Genomic DNA, 7,017 nt, shown 5'->3' with positions numbered 1-7,017 from the left:
GTATAATGCGCCAGGAAATTACAATGTCAATGCAGAATCCACCTGTTAGCTTCTATTTAAACTAGATGGTAGGAAAATTTGAAGTTGAGCTGAGGATACTATTACCACAACGGAAAGTGTGTGGCTCCACATATTTTAGAAATTGTAGAGTCTCCCTAAAAATCCCAACACCACAAGTTGTAATATCCAACACTTGTAAATTTTTGGATTTTTTTTGCCAATAGAATATTGTCACTTACAAACTTGTAATATTTAAAAATTATGGTATTTATGCAAAATCATACACTTGTTACACACTTTCCACATCAACACATTTATATATACATATAAACTTTACAAAGATGTAAGTAAAGCCATAACTAAATATCGTATGCGAACAACCCTTAATGGTTTTAAACTTAAGGTTTTTAAGGTAGAACTAGTTTAGTTCTTGTTTTATTATTTCACTTCACACTTTCTCTCTTTATCTCTTTATATCCACCACATTCCTCCTACCTGGTATGATGGATGCTCGCACACACTTTGATGAGTGGATCCACGAGAATATCTTTACCAACCAGGGCGACAAGATATTCCAGGTTTTCTCTTAGAACTTCAACCTTGAAAGCGTGTTCTCATCGCTGGTTTCCCCCCTTCTGGTTTTGGAAGACTTTGTGAGCACCATTGCTACATGCACATACTCCATCAAGGGATCCGACATGAATTGGGTGCCTCTGGAACAGCTCATGGTATTTTAGGCAGGGAAGAATCTCCAAAAAGTGGTGAGTAGGTGTCTAGCCCATGTGGATCCTTCGCAAAGAGTATGCACTATTCCCATGGGAAGTGCACCTGGTACATCACCTTTGGATCTCGTGGAGTGTGATTGCGCATTGGTAATTTACCTCCTTGCATTGGATACACCACTAGAGGAGGAGAGCGATGAAGATACAACTCCACAGGTTGTTTCTATCACATACACGGGAGAAGAACCGATTGAAGAGCTCATAAATGTTGAAGAGGAACATCGAGTGGTGACAAAGCAAGGGTTGGCTCTCATGGTGCCATCTTCTTCATAACATCCACAAGTCAACAAACCCAACCTTGCCTCCTTGACACCCATTGAAGTAGATGGTGTACAATACTTACTTCTATCAGATATACTGCAATACTTGGAAATGAAGGAAGATTAGTTGTTTTCTATCCTAGTCAGGGATTCAATAGAAGACCTGATCAATTATGATTACACGGATGTGCATCCAATAATGGCAGAGATTGGAAGATATGATGGCACAAGCTTAGATACTGTGAGTGAGATCATAGTAGCATAGGAGCATATAACCTCGGTTGAAGAAGATTACCTTGTGCCCGATGCTGAATTTGAAGCACTACAACATGATTTGTAAGGAGTTTGTAGATCCCTCTGCCCAAAGAGATGCCTCCTTGACACACGAGGAAATGAAGATACAAGATGATCTGGAGAAGGTGAGATTTCTAACTACCATATATTTTTATGCACTAAAACTTGATGCTAGGGTGCGTCAGGTTCCCCGAAGTCCACCGGTGAAATATTTGCTAAAAATGATGCCTGCAGTAGCTGCCCTGTCTGAAGTCTGGTGTCTGGGGTCACTTTCTGGCCTAGAAAGTGGCCCCAGATGCCATACTTCGGATAGGGCAGCTCTGCATGCATCATTTTTAGCAAAGATTTCACTGGTGGACTTCGGGGACCCGACGCACCCTACCATCAAGTTTCATCACTTTTTGATAACTCTAGGTTAGTCGCTAAATATATTTTTTGATTTGACTTTGTCATTCAGGACATAGTGTATATAGATGACTTTGCATCAAGGCAAGGAGGAGCTCGACATGCGGACCGACACAAGGATTCATCTCTTAAGGAGTATATCAGTAACCTTGTTACAGATTTGGTGGTTTTTCATAAGAAGTACTCACCAGGAGGGCAAGAAATAATTATGAAAATTCGAGCTTTGACCAAGTTTGGACCTTTTCGAGCGATACCTGTGACATCTAGCTTAGAGAAGGTGGTGCTAATCAAGTGGTCAAAGCTTCTTTATTTGTTTGATCAAACGCGGGGTGGAGCTACGTGTGTGCTTGCGTCATTAGGCGACCTCGCTAAAGTGTCAGATCCGCTTCTCCTAGAGAAAGAGGTGAAGGGGGAGCGCATCATTTTTGAAGCAAAGAAGGAACTTATATTTTCATCGAAAGCTGGCCCCTCCTCTCCACCGAAGAAAAAGCTAAGGAACAATTGAGAGTTCTTGTTGGCTATCGACTTTTTGTATCTACCATCACTAACAACCATCACATGTATCTTTCTTGATGAATATAAGATACTTTACTTTGTCTCTACAAATAAATATTTATTAAATAAATGTGTGGTTCGTATAAGTGTGACGATAATGTGTGGCATGTGAATGACACATTCGCATACGTTAACATAATTCAACGCGTAGTACTACACTTGCGATTGTGTAAGTGTGACGATAATGTGTGGTACGTGAATGATGTATCCGCATATATTAACATAATTCAGCGCATGTTACTACTTTTGATGCATTCATACGTTAAACAAAAAATAAGAGTTATGCGTTTTAAGAAACAAAACAAAACAACTTTACTCAATTATTTGAATTTAGTACACATCGCACGAGATATTATGTATATATAAATAAATATTCCAATGTGGCAGAGTACAAAATTTTTTGGGCTTCCAAGATGTTATGACGCTGTAACACCCATTACAAACCTTGCATCATTAATCTAGTAAACTACGGCGGGGTCTCCTTGCCGTGTTGAAACCGAATGATAAAGTTCATATCTTTGTCTGTGATTGTAACACGCTTTGCATGGATGGTTGCAAGCTGTGTATCATCGAACAAGTCGATAAGAAACCCCTATGCAGCGGTTTGTAGGGCCTCCATGGCTGCAGCAGTCACTACAAGGATATCAGGCCATAGCGATACCGATTAGCGATGACAAATAGCGATGGTACCCAGAGCAAAAAAACATGGGCCGAAACCCGAGTGCGTTACATTTCGCGCATTCAAAAAAGAGAGCGAGAGGGAGAGCGACCGTCTTGTTGAGAGGGAGAGAAAGAGAGAAAGAAGGCTTCTCACCGCCACCGCCACCATTCACGAAGAGGAGGAGGAGGTGTACGGAGGGCGAAGAGGAGCCGCCGTTGCGAAGAGGAGCCACCAAACACTTCTTTGAGTCTTTATGGTGAGTACATTCTCTCTCTCTTTTACTTGTTTTTTGTATAATTCGTGTATATTGAGAGAGGAAGAGGAAATGAGAGAGAAAGAGAGGGAGAGGGAGAGGGAGAGGGAGAGGGAGAGGGAGGGGAGAGGGAGGGAGACATTAAACATAATAGGGAAATGAGAGAGGGAGAGGAGAGAGAAAAAATGAGAGAATGAGAGGAGAGAGAAAAATAGAGAAAAGATGTTAAAACATAATAGGGAAAGAGAGAAAGAGAGGTAGAGAGTGAGGGTGAGGGAGGGAGAGGAAATGAGAGAGGGAGAGGAAGAGAGAAAAGGAAATGAGAGAGGGAGAGGAGAGAGAAAAAGAAATGAGAGAGAAAGAGAGAGGAGAAAGAAAAGAGAGAAAAATCATTAAACCTAATAGGGAAAGAGAGAAAAAGAGGGTGAGGGTGAGGGAGGTAGAGGAAATGAGAGAGGGAGAGAAAGAGAGAAAAGGAAATGAGAGAGGGAGATGATGTCAGGAGGTATATTTCATAGTGGATTCCATGCCACGGTGGATTCTGTGAGGTTTTACAGTGGATTCCGTAAACTTTTATTATCGGGGTTCATACACAAAGTGGATTCTTTGTGCGAGAAGTCGATGGGGACGCCTATCCTTTTCGGGCGTTTTGTTAATTTAGTGTGTACATGGGTGATTCCATAGCGGGTGATTCCGCAAAATATATATTAAATTAATAAATGTTTATGAGTTTAGAGTGCGCACTCGTGATAAATTAAGGTTAGGATTGATTTCTAACCAATTGATTTATTTATGTAGCTCAAGACTGCTAGGTATTCACTTTTGTTGGTTTAATCGTATTATTTTACTAACGATTGTAGGGAATGCTTCAGTTGATGTGTAGAGATAGCAACAGTGGTAGTGGAAAGCATTGGAGGATAGCGTGTATTCGAGTTATCGTCAATATTTTGATGGGCGCATACCTTAGGCATGGCGCCTATATTTTTTTGCACCTATTTATCAAGGCGTTTGATATTTATTTATTATTTTTGTATGCGCATGGACGCACGATTTAGATATTTGTATTTGGACATTGTATTGGGTATGCTTGACTTCTTGGGCGCCCACCCATTAGCTTTATTTCTATTTGGCACTAAAGCAAACTCAAAAGCCAAAAGTGTGCTATTTTATAATTTGGGCTATTATTTGAGAGTGAAGATGATTAATACATAAAATACATGCTTTGTGGAACGCTCACACAAGGCATGGGGGGAGATTGCACCCAATTGGTCTCTTGTTCATGTCATGCAAGTCTTCTACATTGATTTGTGTGCAAAAAGTAGAGTTCTTTTGTTCTTGGGGACCTTCTGACGCTCACTACACACGCTTACGGCATCCGATCTGTGCATCAGGAGAGGAGAGAGAAAAAATGTGAGAGAGGAGAGAGAAAAATAGAGAAAAATCATTAAACCTTATAGGGAAAGAGAGGGTGAGGGTGAGGAAGGGAGAGGAAATGAGAGAGGGAGAGAAAGAGAGAAAAGGAAATGAGAGAAAATGAGAGAGGGTGAGGGAGGGAGAGAGAGGAAATAAGAGAGGGAGAGAAAGAGAGAAAAGCAAATGAGAGAGGGAGAGGAGAGAAAAAAAATGAGAGAGGGAGAGGAGAGAGAAAAAGAGAGAAAAATCATTAAACCTAATAGGGAAAGAGAGAAAGAGAGGGTGAGGGTGAGGTAGGGAGAGGAAATGAGAGAGGGAGAGAAAGAGAGAAAAGGAAATGAGAGAGGAAGAGAAGAGAGAAAAAAATGAGAGAGAAAAAGAGAGAAAAATCGTTAAACCTAATAGGAAAAGAGAGAAAGAGAGGGTGAGGGTGAGGGAAGGAGAGGAAATGAGAGGGGGAGAGAAAGAGAGCAAAGAAAATAAGACCTTACAATAAGCTCATCCTAGGCTCATAGGGGTTAGGCCGATCCTCAACAAACCTAAGGGATATATGGCTAGAGAACCCTAGCACACTTGTGCCTCCTAGCATAATGTTCTTCCTACAAAGAGACCTCTCATACATGGGGCTTGTCCTAGCCTCCACCATGCAAGTATACAACGAAGGCAATCAGCCTATCAGTTAGAAAAACATTCATTTTTCATAATGTAAATCCAAAAATAACTTTGGATATTCCATAAAAATCAATTTCTTCTTAAAAAGACAAATACAAAAACCTAAAACAGCATCATTCATATGCTTCACAAAACTAAAACAACATCACCACAAGATCTCTTAGAAAACTCATCTTTAACTATTAATTTTAATTTAAAAATATAATATAAAATCACTTGCAAGGAAGGACACTCTTTTATCATTAACCCTCTTTCTTCCTTAGAATAGTCTTAGGAACAAATTTTTGCTCTAACAAGCATATATTTGAGCATAATAACTATTTTAAGGTTTATTCCATGAGTAGTAGTAGTATATATGCAACAATCAAGCTAGAGATCATGCTTTGGTATCTGTAGAGATCCCAATATCATGCCCTCATAGAGATTGTAGTGTGCAATAGTGTGGAGAAAAGGTGGGTGAGTTGTAAATGGTAAAGGAGAATTCTATTGATGATGGAGAGAAGATAAGGTAAATCACCAATTCTATTCTTGGTGAGTGCAACCTACCCATAGTATGGCATCCATGACCGATTGAAATTAGCAAGACTTTGAAATCCTACCTCGAGTATTATAACTATTGTTTTGTGGTGGATTTTCTTGCCATAATTCAATGTCAATTTGTGCTTGTGTTTTTCACGGTGTGTTGACTATGGGTGTCAAATGCTCTAGTCAGATCTCTCTCTCTTTCTCCTCTCTCTTCTCTCAACCCTTCTCTCTCCCTCAATCTTCCCTCTTTCTCTCTTTCTATACTCTCCCTAAATCCTTCTATCTCCCCATATCTCTTTTCTCTCTCTATCTCTCTTTCTATTTCTACCTCTCTCCCTCTTCTTCTCTAACTTTACTCTCTCCTTAACTCTTGTCTCTCTCTTCATCTCTATATAAGTAGTCGTGGTCATGGTCGTGGTCATGGTCGTGGTCGTAGTCGTGGTCGTAGTCGTAGTCGTAGTCAATATAGTCATGGTCATAGTCGTAGTCGTACTCATAGTCGTGGTCATCATAGTCGTGGTGATCGTGGTGGTTGTGGTTGTGGTTGTGGTTGTGGTCATGGTCATGGTCGTAGTTGTGGTCATGGTTGTCGTAGTTGTGGTCATCGTGGTCGTGGTCGTGGTCGTGGTCGTGGTCATGGTCGTAGTCGTGGTCGTGATCATAGTCATAGTCATAGTCGTAGTCGTGGTCATAGTCGTAGTCGTAGTCGTGGTCGTGGTGGTCATGGTCGTGGTCATGGTCATCGTAATCGTAGTCGTAGTCATAGTCATAGTCGTGGTCGTGGTCATAGTCATAGTCGTGGTCATAATCGTAGTCATAGTCATAGTCCTAGTCGTGGTCGTGGTGGTCATGGTCATGGTCATGGTTGTGGTCGTGGTCATCGTAGTCGTGGTCATCGTAGTCATGGTCATGGTCATGGTCGTGGTCATGGTCGTGGTCATGATCGTCGTAGTCGAGAGAGATGGAAGGAGAGGAGAACAATTTAAGAAAGAAAAAAAAAAGAGAGAGATGGAAGGATAGGATAAAATTTTAAGAAAGAAAAAAAGAACGATAACAAAAACAAATTGCTTGTCATAACGTAGACAAAATGGAAAACGATAAAGGTCCTGTTGTTCAAGATCACGAGGTGTATCTTAATCAGCGTGTCCCATGTCCGTGCTCTCAATGCAAGCTAGAAATTAGACAAAAATGTAAATT

The sequence above is a fragment of the Lygodium microphyllum genome, chromosome 10 (assembly GCF_053477565.2).
Source record: "Lygodium microphyllum isolate KBCC chromosome 10, Lygodium_microphyllum_v1.1.10, whole genome shotgun sequence".
NCBI classification, from domain to species: Eukaryota; Viridiplantae; Streptophyta; class Polypodiopsida; order Schizaeales; family Lygodiaceae; genus Lygodium; species Lygodium microphyllum.
Note: the sequence above shows the minus strand (reverse complement) of the source record.